The following is a 13,135-nucleotide window of genomic DNA, read 5'->3' on the forward strand; positions in this document are numbered from 1 at the left end:
GTGTGTGTGTGTGTGTGTGTGTGTGTGTGTTTGTATAAATTATATTTTTCATCATTGGGAATCCGTTGGGAATCTACGTTTCATCATATTTTAATTCTCGTGCGTTCATTTTAATAAATTTTAATAAATATTGCACATTTATAATTAACGCTATCTCCAGACGAAATGATAACAAATTTTATCTTGCCTCTGGGGCGCATAAAAATTGTAACAATATTTCATTGTACGAGATGGCCAATTACATAACGCGAATCCGCGATTTGCTGCCGATTAAATGGTATTTTCCGGAGGAAAAAAAAAGTACGAGGAGAAATAACAGAGGAGGAGCTTCTCGTTAGGATCACTTCCGGATCGGGAACTTTGCCATCTTAGCCACTCAGAGCCTCGCGGCCTGTGGGTTGGGAGAAACGCGGAGCTGTGTCGGCGCAAGAATCACGGCTCAAATCAGAGTAATTCCGCGTTTATCCGATTGGAAGGTGATTTTAAAACTTGCCACTTTCTATTCCGGAAAGTCGGTCCCTCGGTAATGACTTGCGGAGTACTTCGAGAAAGATGACAAAGATCCTATTTACCTCTCGATCAGGGTGCACTAATCCCTTTACGTTACTTCACGAACTAGGAAATATACCGTAGTACGTAAAAAAAAAGGGGGGGGGGAAGAAAAGCATATCGACTGTACGGCTAGCGGCTGCGGAATTGGCTATTAAGCACAATTAAATTTTCGTTGAAAATGCCGTTCCGACAAACAAGATTTTATTGACTTTTAATCGTTACATGCGAAGCGTAAAGATAATTGGCAATATTTTGTGTTAACGTCGGTATTTCGACCATACCTATCAATATTGCTTTAATCATCGACGCATTTGTAAAACGGGGATGAATAACCCGATCGACGTTAATTATATCTAGTGCATCGTTGAAAAGAATAGTTTAAAAAAAATGATTACATCCCCCACCCTCCCTCAAATCGACACGGCACGCGCCTGGCGGATTTAAATTACATTCTGTTCCGCTTCTTTCGAAGATACATTTTATAAACGAACGATGCGAGAGTTGGCCGTACTTTATTGGAAATATTCACTTTGAGCCCCATAGCCCTATAAGCCAATTTTAACGGACGAATGAGGAAACAGGGATAAAATTTTGGCGATTACGCGTACACGTTGGAGATAAAAATTCTCGGCTTTGCGCAAATATTATGTTTAATTGAGGCTATGTTCAAAATATGTCTGTTATGCGCGCGGCGTTTACTCTGACGATACGGAAGTGCATTGTGTCAAATTTGCGTGTACATGATCGAGGCAATGTAAATGTCCCTATAAAATATTTACACGTATTTGCGCTGAGTTGCGTCGAATATTTAATTTTCTCCTTACCCCCCACGTTTATTAAAATTGATAATTCCAATGAAATCCTCGCAAATATTTGCCGAATTTTGTACATCAATGTATCCAATATTAACTCGTAATCCACGTTAATACCGAAATTCGAGATTTTCATTTAACTAACCGTTTACCGGCATATTACACGGTTCGTCATCTCACATAGTCGCCATAGGTAGGCCTCCCCGAGAATGTTGGGGGGCGTAGAGAATTAGGGATCGAAATTCTTTGGCCTTCCACCAGAAATTCCGGGAGTACCGAGCACGACATAGTGCGTCAAGGCGCGTGATCCTCTTAGCTGTAGTTCGCGCGGTAATCTACGCTCCAAAGTCGCTCTCAATCAGCGCTACGCGGCCTATAATTCAATATATCGAACCCTTATCCGGACTGCCTAACTTCAGCCCACTTGCGTGCTCTCGTCTTCGATCCCTATCCTACCAACCACCACCTCCGCACAACACCAGAGCGATCCGCCTAGAATCCCGGGAGGGAAAAGAAAGAAATAAAACGGCCGCTCGGCACTTTTTGTCTTTCCACGATTCTATTCTGACGGATAGGAGAGAGAGGTTTCGAGTATTGTCGTGAACGTCGCGGAGCAGAAGGGGATGATCGGAGTTACCTTCTATCGGCGTTGCGCCTCTTAGCCCGTAATTGAATAACGTGTCTCGAGGTACCAACTGGGATACCGTGATATGGTGGGATCCGCACCTCGGCGACTTCCATCTTTTCCTCCACTCTTTCTTGTTCTTCTCACCGCTTGCTCTCGTTCGATCCGACGATGAAAGATTGCTCAGATAAGTTCCGTATCCGTTTTAGGCTGGACCGACCCTGAGAGTTTAGCTCGTAATCGTTCGGCCTTTTCTCATCTGCTTCGTTCTCCTCCCTTACCACCTTCCCCTACCTTCTCTTCTAAGAAAATCGATCGAAACGCTAGGCCCGCTAGAAACGCGTTGCGCTGCGCTCCGGAAAAATGATATTCGCGTGAGAAGTCAGATGATGTATACGAGTCGAACCTTTGAAATATTCGCGGTGTCGGTCAGGAACATGTACATTCTTACTTGTCGCGGATAAATAATGCGACATTATAAACGGGACTTGGATTAATGTCACTACCGAAAAACACGAGTAGATCGGCGTGCCGCAAGCTTTGTTTCGAGGAGAACGCTTTCCTCCCTGCGACATTACGTAAGTAATGTCGGCGTGTCTGTGCATCTCATAAGCATCCGTGTACGGATCTCTTGCGAGGAGAAAGGAAAACGGCCTTATATATCGACACTATTACCAGTATTATTACCAGCGAAAATTGGAGTCGCTGTCGTTATTTAATATCGTACCTATCTTACATGTGTAAGGTAAACGTATAAAAACTAACTCTGTGTTGGCAAAATTTTTCAACATGTCTAATCAAGTTGATACGCAACGATATTTCGATTAATACGTGTTTGATTAACGTTCTAATGGAGTTATAAAATCGATATACACGACGTGAGAAGCTGTAAAACTGTCGGTGTTCTGTCGCCGTGATCTGGATAGTGTGACATTTTTCCCCAAGTACACTTTTCGTAGTTAAGAACAAGTGATCCGGAAAAGCATTTCGGGTAACGCGTAAGCCTGGAAACTTTGCAACGTTTCCAATATGACGTAAAAGGTCTTTCAAAGCATAGTAGCGTCGTCACGCCTTTGGCACGTGTGCCGTAATATAGTAAATTTCAAGTATCATCGAGCCAGTGGCTTGAAGTAAATTCGCTATTTAACTGCGAGTATATATAGTTAGAAACCATAACTAGAAATATGCTGGACATATTTCAAACATTTTTCAAATGTTTCAGACAAAAATGTATTGCAATATATAATATTATACCTATTGCTATTTAACTTTTTTTCTATATTATATCTATTAAGCAACGATACTTAAGCAACTTTTATATTAACTATTTATATTAACTAAGAATTGTAATGAATTGTCGAATCGATGAAAAGGTACGAAGTTGGCAGCTCCAACTTTTGAAAAAATTAACTTTCTACAGTTCATTCGATTGCTCATTCGTTTACACATGTAAATTTCGAATTTTCGTTTGCACACTTTTGGATATTAAAAGTTATTAAAAGAATAATTTTAGGAAGGGAGAGGGAGAGACTAATCTCACACTAGCTTCCAATTATGAGGAAATTAGATTTAACTAGTCTAGCCAATAGATCTTTGTTTGTACATTTCGCAACAAATTTTTTGTTTACATACCTTTTCACCTTTATTAGTTAAAAAGTTATTAACAATTACAATTTCGAGGACGATCAACTCAGATAAATAGGAGCAATCGAATGAGCTGTAGAAAGTTAATTTTTTCAAAAGTTGGGGGTCAACTTTTTACACAGGTATAAAAAAGATGTGATAGTACTAGCGATATTTATTCCCAATTAAACAGAAATGACAAATATGACATTTATGTATTGTAATTTAATTAATATATATATATAGATATAAGAGGTAAACAAAAAAAGTACAATTTCATAGAAAGTAGAATAAATTCAAAGACATCAGGTAGTATTTCCAATGTCTTACAGAAGTATGTGTTTCTAAATTGGATATAAGATACTCACTCCTACATTTCCCGGAATCTTTGTACGTAGAAAATCTTACATCCCTAGGAATAAGCTCCGAATCGAGATGATCGCAGGGAGATCTATATATTCAGAATAGCTGGTACGGTGCATTGGTGTGCCATAAAATCGCCAGATTCGAAAAGATCGCCCACGGGTGGGAGCGTAGAAAAGAGGAAAGCAAGATTTCTTTCACAAAAAAAAATATAGAAACGTAGAGTGTAAAGAGAAAGAGCGAGCGGAAACACGGATGGAGGATACTGCGCATGGTACAGATATTCGTAGGTGCGGAGAAACAATCTGGGATACGGTCGGCGTGATACGGGACGGCAACGAAGACAGGAGACGTCGAGGGGCGAGGCGACCGAGTATAGGAATCGGAAGCAAGTATAGAAAGGGGCTACGGAGAGTATAGTCTAGAAACTTTATCCACTTTGCATGCTGATGGTCACAGATTCGGAAAGACAAAATGGCGCGCGGTAGCAAAGGGTAGAATGAAAAGGGGAAAGGAAGGAAAAAGAAAGAAGAAAGAGGCTGGCGGGCGCGCGGATCGCGATTCACACAAAATCGATTCCCTTTGTGCCTCACCGCCCCCGGTACCGCCGCTACCACGCGCAACCGCCTCTATGCCTTCCCTCTCTTTCTCGCTCCCCCCCCCTTCTCTCTCTCTCTCTCTCTCTCACTCACTCTCTCTCACTCTCTCCAAACTTTGTAGCCAATTTACGAGCGACCAAGTCAGCGCCCTTCGATTTTACGCTAATCCGATGCCGATGTCGTGCCGTAGACGAGGCAAACCTCTCCCTTTACGCCGGGCAGAGACCGAAGGGGATTTCATTTTCCGCGGTCCATGCCATTCCTTCCTCGGCAGGTCTGTTTCAAGGTAACCACTTCCCTTCACCCTCCGGCTCGGTACTCTGCACCCTCTATCGTTGCTGTGTTTCTTTGCGCCCTCCTCTCTTTCCGCTCATCCCGTTTGTACACTGTTCTCTCCCTCTTCCCCTCTCCCTCTGCTCTCCTCTCTACTACGATCTTGTCTCTCGTAACTCAGCCCTGACGAGCATCCGCGGTCGTTCGAGGAGGTAATGGGGTTTACCGGGAAGAACCGGCGGTACATTTCATCCGGTGTGGCCGATCGAGTTACAGAATTAAGTTCAGCCGTACCGGAATAACGACCAGGCCTCTCATTCCCTCTTCTCTCCGCCGCTCGAACTGCTCTTCAACTTCCGCCCGGTTTCGTGACCAGGCAAAAGAACGATTCGAAACCACGATGAAGATTTAAGAAAAAAATACTCCTATTTCAATCGATTCTCCATGTCGTTTGCGTGAACGCGCGATAAGACAGTCGGCTTTATGACAGTCATCGATTGAAAGATCGTTGAGAAAATCGAATTTTGATTCGAGAACTAATATCCTAATAGATTATATGTAAAAAAGGATTTGTACCTCAAGTACGTATTAGCCATAAAAAAGAATCGGTCGTTACATCCGAATCGTTTCAACTGCCTGATCAATTTTTAATCATCACGCCGCGCCATCGTCGATACGATGAAACGAGGGCGGGCAACGAGCGCAGTAACACTCCCGAATAAATGTATCATCCGATTATCCGCTCGCTCGTAACTGTCCCTTAAACTTGTAAAATTCCTCAATTTTTACACCGCGATCGGCGCGACCCGCGTGACGATCGATTACGTTTATGAGTCGCTCGAGTTTACAACGCGAACAGCTGCGCAAAAGCCTTCTGTACGATCTCCCGGGATATCGACGATCAGTCGCGAGCGTCTTGACTGCCAATAACGGAGACATTCTGTCCACCTAAAAATTGAAATTCGAGACGGTCGTATAACCGGCGTGCGGACGACTTCCCGATGCAGATACGTATTCCCAATAGTACTATATCCGGTGACGACTCGGCAATCGGGTGGGAGGAGACGAAGGCGGTCGCGGAGAAAGAAGGAAAGAGGAAGAGCGAGATGAGAGAGGAATAAGAAATGGAAAGGACAACCGCCAGCAGTTGTTAAGAAACACTTACTACTTATGTCTTATTGTCTTACGTTTTTACCGTGGACTTTAAGAAGACGAGTTGAAAGGTGGCAAACGCTCATGAAGAAAGTCGTACGAATCGTAAATGCCTCATTTGAAACTTGAAAGTAGCTGCGTCGACTTATTATGCGACCAATAAGAGATCCTCGAGTAAAAGACTGAACACCGCGTACGTTTGATCTGCCGTATTTTTCGGAACCTGCTTAAAATAAAACGAGAGATTAGCATAGATTATGCGTAAGACAGAATGAGAGATATCCACGTATCTCATTCTATTCTATCATAGACAGCTCCTGAAAAATGTGGCAGATCAGAAATTAATCTAAATGACCAATTTCTTGAGCATCTCTAGCTCGATCGTGCGCTGGAGGAAAATTTCGGAAATGCCACATCTCATTCCGTGAGAACGCGGATGCTCCGATTTAAAAAAATCGGCTCGCTGCGAGTCGAAAAAATTGAAATTCCTGGGAGAAAAATGCGGGAATATCCGAACGGGCGTGCGAGTCAGCTGTCATTCCCGTGATTGCACGTCCGTCAGTCATCAAGAGCGGAATGTGCCATTCTCGCCAACGCTCGTTCGACATCCTACAGCACGACGGAAGGGTTCATTAATTTTCGACGATGACGCTACAGTTCCTTCCGCGTCGACGAAGCTGACACTCGATATCGGCCGTTCGACACACTATACGTTGGGACTCATCCTTGCCACGCCGAATTTCGCGTTCGCGAACAGCCGCGGCGTGTCACCTTCATCAAAAGTGTCATTGCGACAATCATCATGCGCTAATAGGATTTCGAATAGGCACCGTCTGCATCTTCGCGCCCGCGCTCGCGATTAACGTTCGAATTCCAATTGCAATGTCCTTGAACACTTTTGTGCACACGGCGACAGAGAAGTTGCGCTCCAACTGCCGTGATCGTCGACGTAACACTACGCATCCGTATTCAGAGCTACTAATTGGATGTGCAAGGTTGTATTTTCTAACGACAAAATTTCAACAGTTATTAACCGCGACAATTATACTAAACGAAAGAAGAAAACACGGAAGAGATGGAAAGACAATTCTTCATCACGGAATAAAAAATACTAAGGCATGTGCGCGATATTGAAAAATAAACCTAATTCTACCCACGATCATCATGCAATGCGTACATCTTTGTACTCCAATCGAGTCGCTGCAATTTGTACATTCCAGCGTACGGTTATTGTATCAAGATGTGTCGAGCAATTGGAAAGCACCCTATTACCTAAAGGCTGGCGTTCCCGGCGACGGCGTGGGTGTTACTTTCGCGAACGTGTAGTAATTCCAGTCGCGTAAATTCAGACAGACGAAGCGAAGATAGATCGTGCCACGTGTATCGCACACGGGTGCGAACGCGCGACGGATCATGAAACACGCGTTGTCTTCGCATCCGTGAAACCTTCGCACCGTACGTAAAACCGAGAGCGATTCAGCTGGGCTCTCTTCGTCCGGTATATCTCGCTTCCGCGTCGCATCCGCGATTGGCCCTGCACTCGAAACAGAAAAAGAATGAGAGAGAGGGAGAGAAAGGAAGAAGAAAACAGAGTAAAACGGAGCGAGAGGTGATTGTGGTGGTAGTCGTGCCGCACACGAGTTGTAACCGTGTCGCGCACGAATGAGTCCGGTAGGTTCTAAATGGCGAGACGGATATATCTGCGTATTGGAAGGGGGAGGGGGAGGGGGGGACTACCCCTTTATTGCTTCGCGTATGGAGTCGTAAACAATGCGCCCATATGAAACAATGTTACGGCGTTACCGCGAAACTGCGCGAGGATTGCTCGGGTGTTACCCAGCAGCTTCCACCGTCATTCCCGCGACACTGTGCGTCTCTCCCTCTCCCTCCCCCCACCCCCCTCTCTCTTTCTCTCTCTCTCACCTATCGGGGATAGGAGGTTGTGTACATCGCTATGGCGGTGGTTACCGTCACGACGGAGTTTCAGTTCACGAAAAACAATGCCCGGTGACACGACGAAAACTGTGAGAAACGTCAGCTCTCGCCAACAATGTTTTTTTTCTTTTTCTTTCGGTCCCTTTTCACTCCCCTCCTTCCCTTTGTAACCGGCTTACCGAAGTACTACGCTCGCGAGAAAATTATTCTGCACTTACGAAAAAAATACGCGTTAAAAGCGTATGAAATATTTTTAACTGAACTGGACGCGTCTCCCGAGCGTGGGGAGAGTTTAGTTGAAAAAGTGTACAATAGAAATTTTAACAGACAGCGCGTAACCCCCCCCCCCCACCGCGTGACAAATCAATCTTCGTATCAATCCCACCGAATATCACGCAGCGGTTGCAAAAAAAAAAAGAATTGAAAACAAAACGACAGAGATTTGATCGGCGTCTGGGAAAGTAAGTAGAAAAAGCTCGTATCCCGTGACTCTGTTTTGTATGGATCTCAATCACCCGTGGGATAGGCCGCTCGGTAGTCTCGGAATAAAGCCACACTCCCCCTTCTTTCCGGTACGCTGCACTCTGATCCATTTCAGACAAACCGCCGCTGGACAATTTGCCTTGATATAATGGTTCTTGCTTACCTACTCTTGCATCCGCGTGCTCCAAATCGTATCAACTTAATTCATATTCACGGAACGAACTTGAGAGTGGAAAGTCGGAAATCGAGGGGAAAGATGAAAACGCTGGAAGAGCTCGCGGAAGGGTACGGTCGAGATGGCTGGATTGGGGCGCGGTGAAGAGGGCGAAGGGACGGCGGTGGGCGAGCGAACGTTTGCCCGAGCGAGAGCTGGATTTTAGCCCCGCTTCCGTCTCATTACTCGCTACACTCTGATTGAATTACCTACAATCAACATCAAACATTTTTAAACTCAATTTCATGTACGCGCAATCGTGTATTTTCCCGCTTTTTCTGCGTTATGAAACCGCTTTGAGAAGTACGAGGGCTCTATTCCGCGAGGAGTCCGCGAGACGACTCTGTTCCGTATTCGTATTACGTGCAGATGTGTTCGACCGAGCACGCCGGCAATCGTTACATCGTAATTGCTATCTCTCTTTCCTCCTCTTCTTCCTCGCGTCTCAGGCGCAGAGATTAGAATAGATATCTTCGTAAAAGAATTTCTCGGATATCATATCCCGGATTTAACTGTTTTAATTCATTAGTTGAACATTTCGTTGTGCAATTGTTTCTTAGTAACGATTCAGACAAGTTTTAAATTTTCTGTTAAAAATCAACATATAAAGATACAGGGTACTATGATGAGAAGTGTGTCTTTAATATTAGCGCCTCTCTTCTACTTAATATCTATTTCATAATAGAATTTTTAAAGGGAGGGTGTTCCAAAAATGTATTGTAAATGTGTAGTTTGGTGACAATATATATGCTTTTTCTCGAATTATAACCGATTGCGACCGGATCGAACGAATTGTTCAAATTCCGTTGATAACGCAAATTTGAAATTGAACAAGAATATATGCAGCCAGACTCGCGCTTTACGATGAGCTAGCACACGAGCCGCATCTTAGAGTCCTTAATTTAATAGACATTTTTACTACAGGCTTGCTCGACTAATGTTACAATTATGCAACTAATTAGGGTTCCTTTGTAACGTAATTTGTGGACGCGCGAGCCTGACGAGGTATGTCCCGCCTATCGTCCCTCAGAGAGAAGGAGGTCACGTGGCATAAACATAATTAGGTCGAGGGTAAGAGAGGTACGGGGTTCGAAGGGTGGCGAAGGGAGGGTTGGAAGCATACCGAGGAATACTCATCTCTGTTGCCATGGGATCCTATTAACGCAGGAAATACTCACTCGACCGAGCGGCGCGTGTATTCTAATACTTTCGAGATATAATTTCACCAGCGTAAAACGCGAGAGGATCAAAAGCGACTTCAAAAGAAGCAATTAAATGTTTAATTTATACATGCACCAGCTGTGGTGTAACGCACAGTAACATTTATTACATAATATTTATATTTTTTTTTTTCGTCGTTTAATATTTTCCATCAAATTACTTGTATCTCCCGATTGATTCTATTCAAGCAATATATTTAGTAATACTGATACATTTAACAAACGGTATAATTATTCCGTATATTTTATTCTTTTGTTTAATACAATAATTAATCCATTAAATTATTTCTAGCTAAAAAATTGCATTATTTTAGAGAATCGAATCTATAACAATATAAGTCTTCTTCCCTTAATCACTTGCGTTTGATATCTTCATTAATATTTTGATAATAACACGTAAATTGAAATCTGAAGAAATACGTAATATAACGTGTAATTTCGTTTACATGAGAGGAGAGGTATTAGTTTCTCTAATAATTTTAATTTTCTTGTTCGTATGTCTTACTTTTTTATTGCATATTAAGAGATGATTCCTAATCTAATACGAGAACGATTGTTGTAAAGCTATGGAAAATCCCGCATGCGCTTGTATCTCTGGAAAGCGTTGATTTCGAATACGCGTGCGGATTCTGTCACAAAGGCTGGGTTTCGGAATTAAATTATTGCATGTGCGCGGCCTGTTCATTGGAATCCATAATGGCGGAATTGAATCGCTTTCCCGAGAGCGCGATTGATTCGCCGAAACGAAGCACTAATCAAAATTAATTCCCATTATTTTGTTAATGACACCGTGCATCGCGCTGCTCGTCACGCCTGCAAGCTCGATTTGGTGCGAATTAAAGATAATTAAGAACGTATTTATGCCGGGGGTAGAATTTCATCCCTCCCCCCACTCCCTCATCCCCTGAAAAATAAAGAATCGATGCTGCAACCTTTCTATTTCTTCATCATCGTAAATTATTCCGTTTTTTTTTTTTTCATTTGCGGAAAGAATTGTGTCTGAGGAAAAGAGAATATCGCAGAAGGTCGATATGCCGACAAAGTGTCCAAGTATTTCTTGGCTCTAAAACAGTACGATAAGCTCTATACATAAAACGCTTTTGTGATAACGTATTAAAGGCATAGTTTCTTTTCGACTTAAAGCTCATTCGTCATAATTAACTAACATGCATAACTTTAGAATACATCGTAGTTGTCAGGACGATAAGTCCATTAATAAGGTATGTCTCCCAGTCTCCAAATCCTCGTGGGTAGAGAAGAGCCGTGTGTTATCGACATACAGAAATGGTCCATCCTGTATGCGAATGCATCCAAAGCAATTCATCCACCGTACATGGAAATCTCATTAGTCCCAGATACATACTGAACGCCGCGGCATGCCTAATGGTTGAGTTCGGATTAAGCCATAGGACAGACGCTTTACTCGGAACTTGATCGTGTCGATGTTCATAATGCGTGAGCCGTGATGTGCTGCGTTTCCCAACACATAATAACCATCGTAGCGTACAAAATTGCCGCAATCAATACACGATCCAGTGACAACTACCACAACTGATCGTGCAGCTTATTTCAGTTTGATTTCTCTAGGAATGCGAAATTAATCGCAAACAGAATTGCCAATTTTAATCAGCTGTTGATCCCTTTTAGCGTAAAAAGTGGATGATGGATGTGGATCCACGTTCATCGAGAAGAGATCAAAGTAGTCGTCAAATAATCCCCGTTGTAATCGCCGTAATAAAAAAGAAAATTTGCATCAATAAAGGATATATATAATAATATTTTCATCTACAGCTTCTATCTCCGTCTACCCTTCAATGATAGATACTGGGTTGACGGGGGCTGACGCGGGGCAAGATGAGACACGACGACGGCGTGTGTTACGCAACGACGAAGCAAGTAGCGGGCGAGCGAATGGGCGAGTAGGCGAGTAGGGGGTGAACAGGAGGGACTAAAACGGACTTCATTATAACCTCATCTCTTCCCAGGGAGTGCATTCGAATTGAAAAACGCGCAGGCTTGTTTTGAGGCACGGTTACCGTGACAACGCACGTATACACACTAACACGCTCACGCGTTCACTTTCCCTCTGCCTTTTACCTAGTGTCTCTATCTCTCTCTATCTCACCTTTCCACCCTTTACGATTCTCTCTGTTCCGCCTGTTCTCGCTTACCTTCTCACTCTCTCTCATCCTCCACAGCCTGTATACGCCGTCGGCGTATATCGGACGTAGGCGAAGAGCGCCACTCGTGCGGGGAGAACGAGGACGAGCACCGAGAGCAAGAGGGGTTGCGAGAAGGGAGGGTAGATGGTTGCTCGGCGCACGAGGAGAGTGGGGGTGAACGCGAAGCGCGGGGTGACGCAAGGGCGGCAGCAAAACGCGGGCATCGGCGAAGCAGTCACTATGACAACGGTGACAGGCGAGGTGTTAGTGCGCATCCGTGACCACGCCTACGTCACGACGCCGTGACGTCAGAGCGTCGACGGCAACGGCGCCAGCCGCCGACGAGGAACGTGGTGCACAGCTCTCGCCGGCACCTAGCGAAGGAAGAGAGAGAACAGGCTGCCGCCTGTTGCTACTTCGCTACACGTCGGGTAGGCAACCCCCTTTCGAGCTACCCCTCTTCGGGACGCGCTGTCTTCTTCTCGCGCGTATCTCTGCCACGAGGCGAATTCTCTCACGCGACCCCACGCGGTAACCACCCCCGCGAGCCTCTTCCCTTCTCTCATCCACCGCAGCGTTGTCTCTTTCTCTCTTATTCCTTCGTCACCATCTCTCCCTCGCAGTCTCGCCCTTCCCCTCTCTCGACGTACGAAACCTCCCTCCCCTCCCGTTCACTCCATCGCCGCCACTACCCTACCATCGGGTTTCCAACCACCAACACCCCCCCCCTAGGACCCCTTACCCTCCGCCGAGCACCCTCCCGCGCGCGTTACCAGCCAGCAGCGATCCCCACGGCCACGACCGAGAGCCGAGACCGACCGAGAGTTGTCGGTTCTCCGCCAGTCAGCCATCCGACTCGCCGCCACGCCACGCCACGCGCGCAGCGTGTGTTTCTCTGCATCGCAAGTCGCTTTCAAAAGTTTGCGAGCGTGAGAAGCCTTATCGCGCGTTCCTCGTACCGTAAATCATCAGCGAGGCGCAATCTCGCGCGGCTTCGAACGCGTGCAAATCTCAAACCTCTTAAGGGTTCTACCTAGTTGATCATCGTACACACACACACACACACACATACACACATACATACATACATACATACATACACACACACACACACACACACAC

General features: G+C 44.8%; 1 protein-coding gene across 11 annotated transcripts in view; it reads left to right on the forward strand.

Moving 5' to 3' along the window:
* The window catches only part of LOC108745901 (CUGBP Elav-like family member 4), a 636,703-nt gene that overhangs the window by 356,035 nt on the left and 267,533 nt on the right, over positions 1 to 13,135 (forward strand). The gene's annotated exons all lie outside the window — the stretch shown is intronic.

The sequence above is a fragment of the Trachymyrmex septentrionalis genome, unplaced genomic scaffold (genome assembly GCF_001594115.1).
Source record: "Trachymyrmex septentrionalis isolate Tsep2-gDNA-1 unplaced genomic scaffold, Tsep1.0 scaffold158, whole genome shotgun sequence".
Taxonomy (NCBI): Eukaryota; Metazoa; Arthropoda; class Insecta; order Hymenoptera; family Formicidae; genus Trachymyrmex; species Trachymyrmex septentrionalis.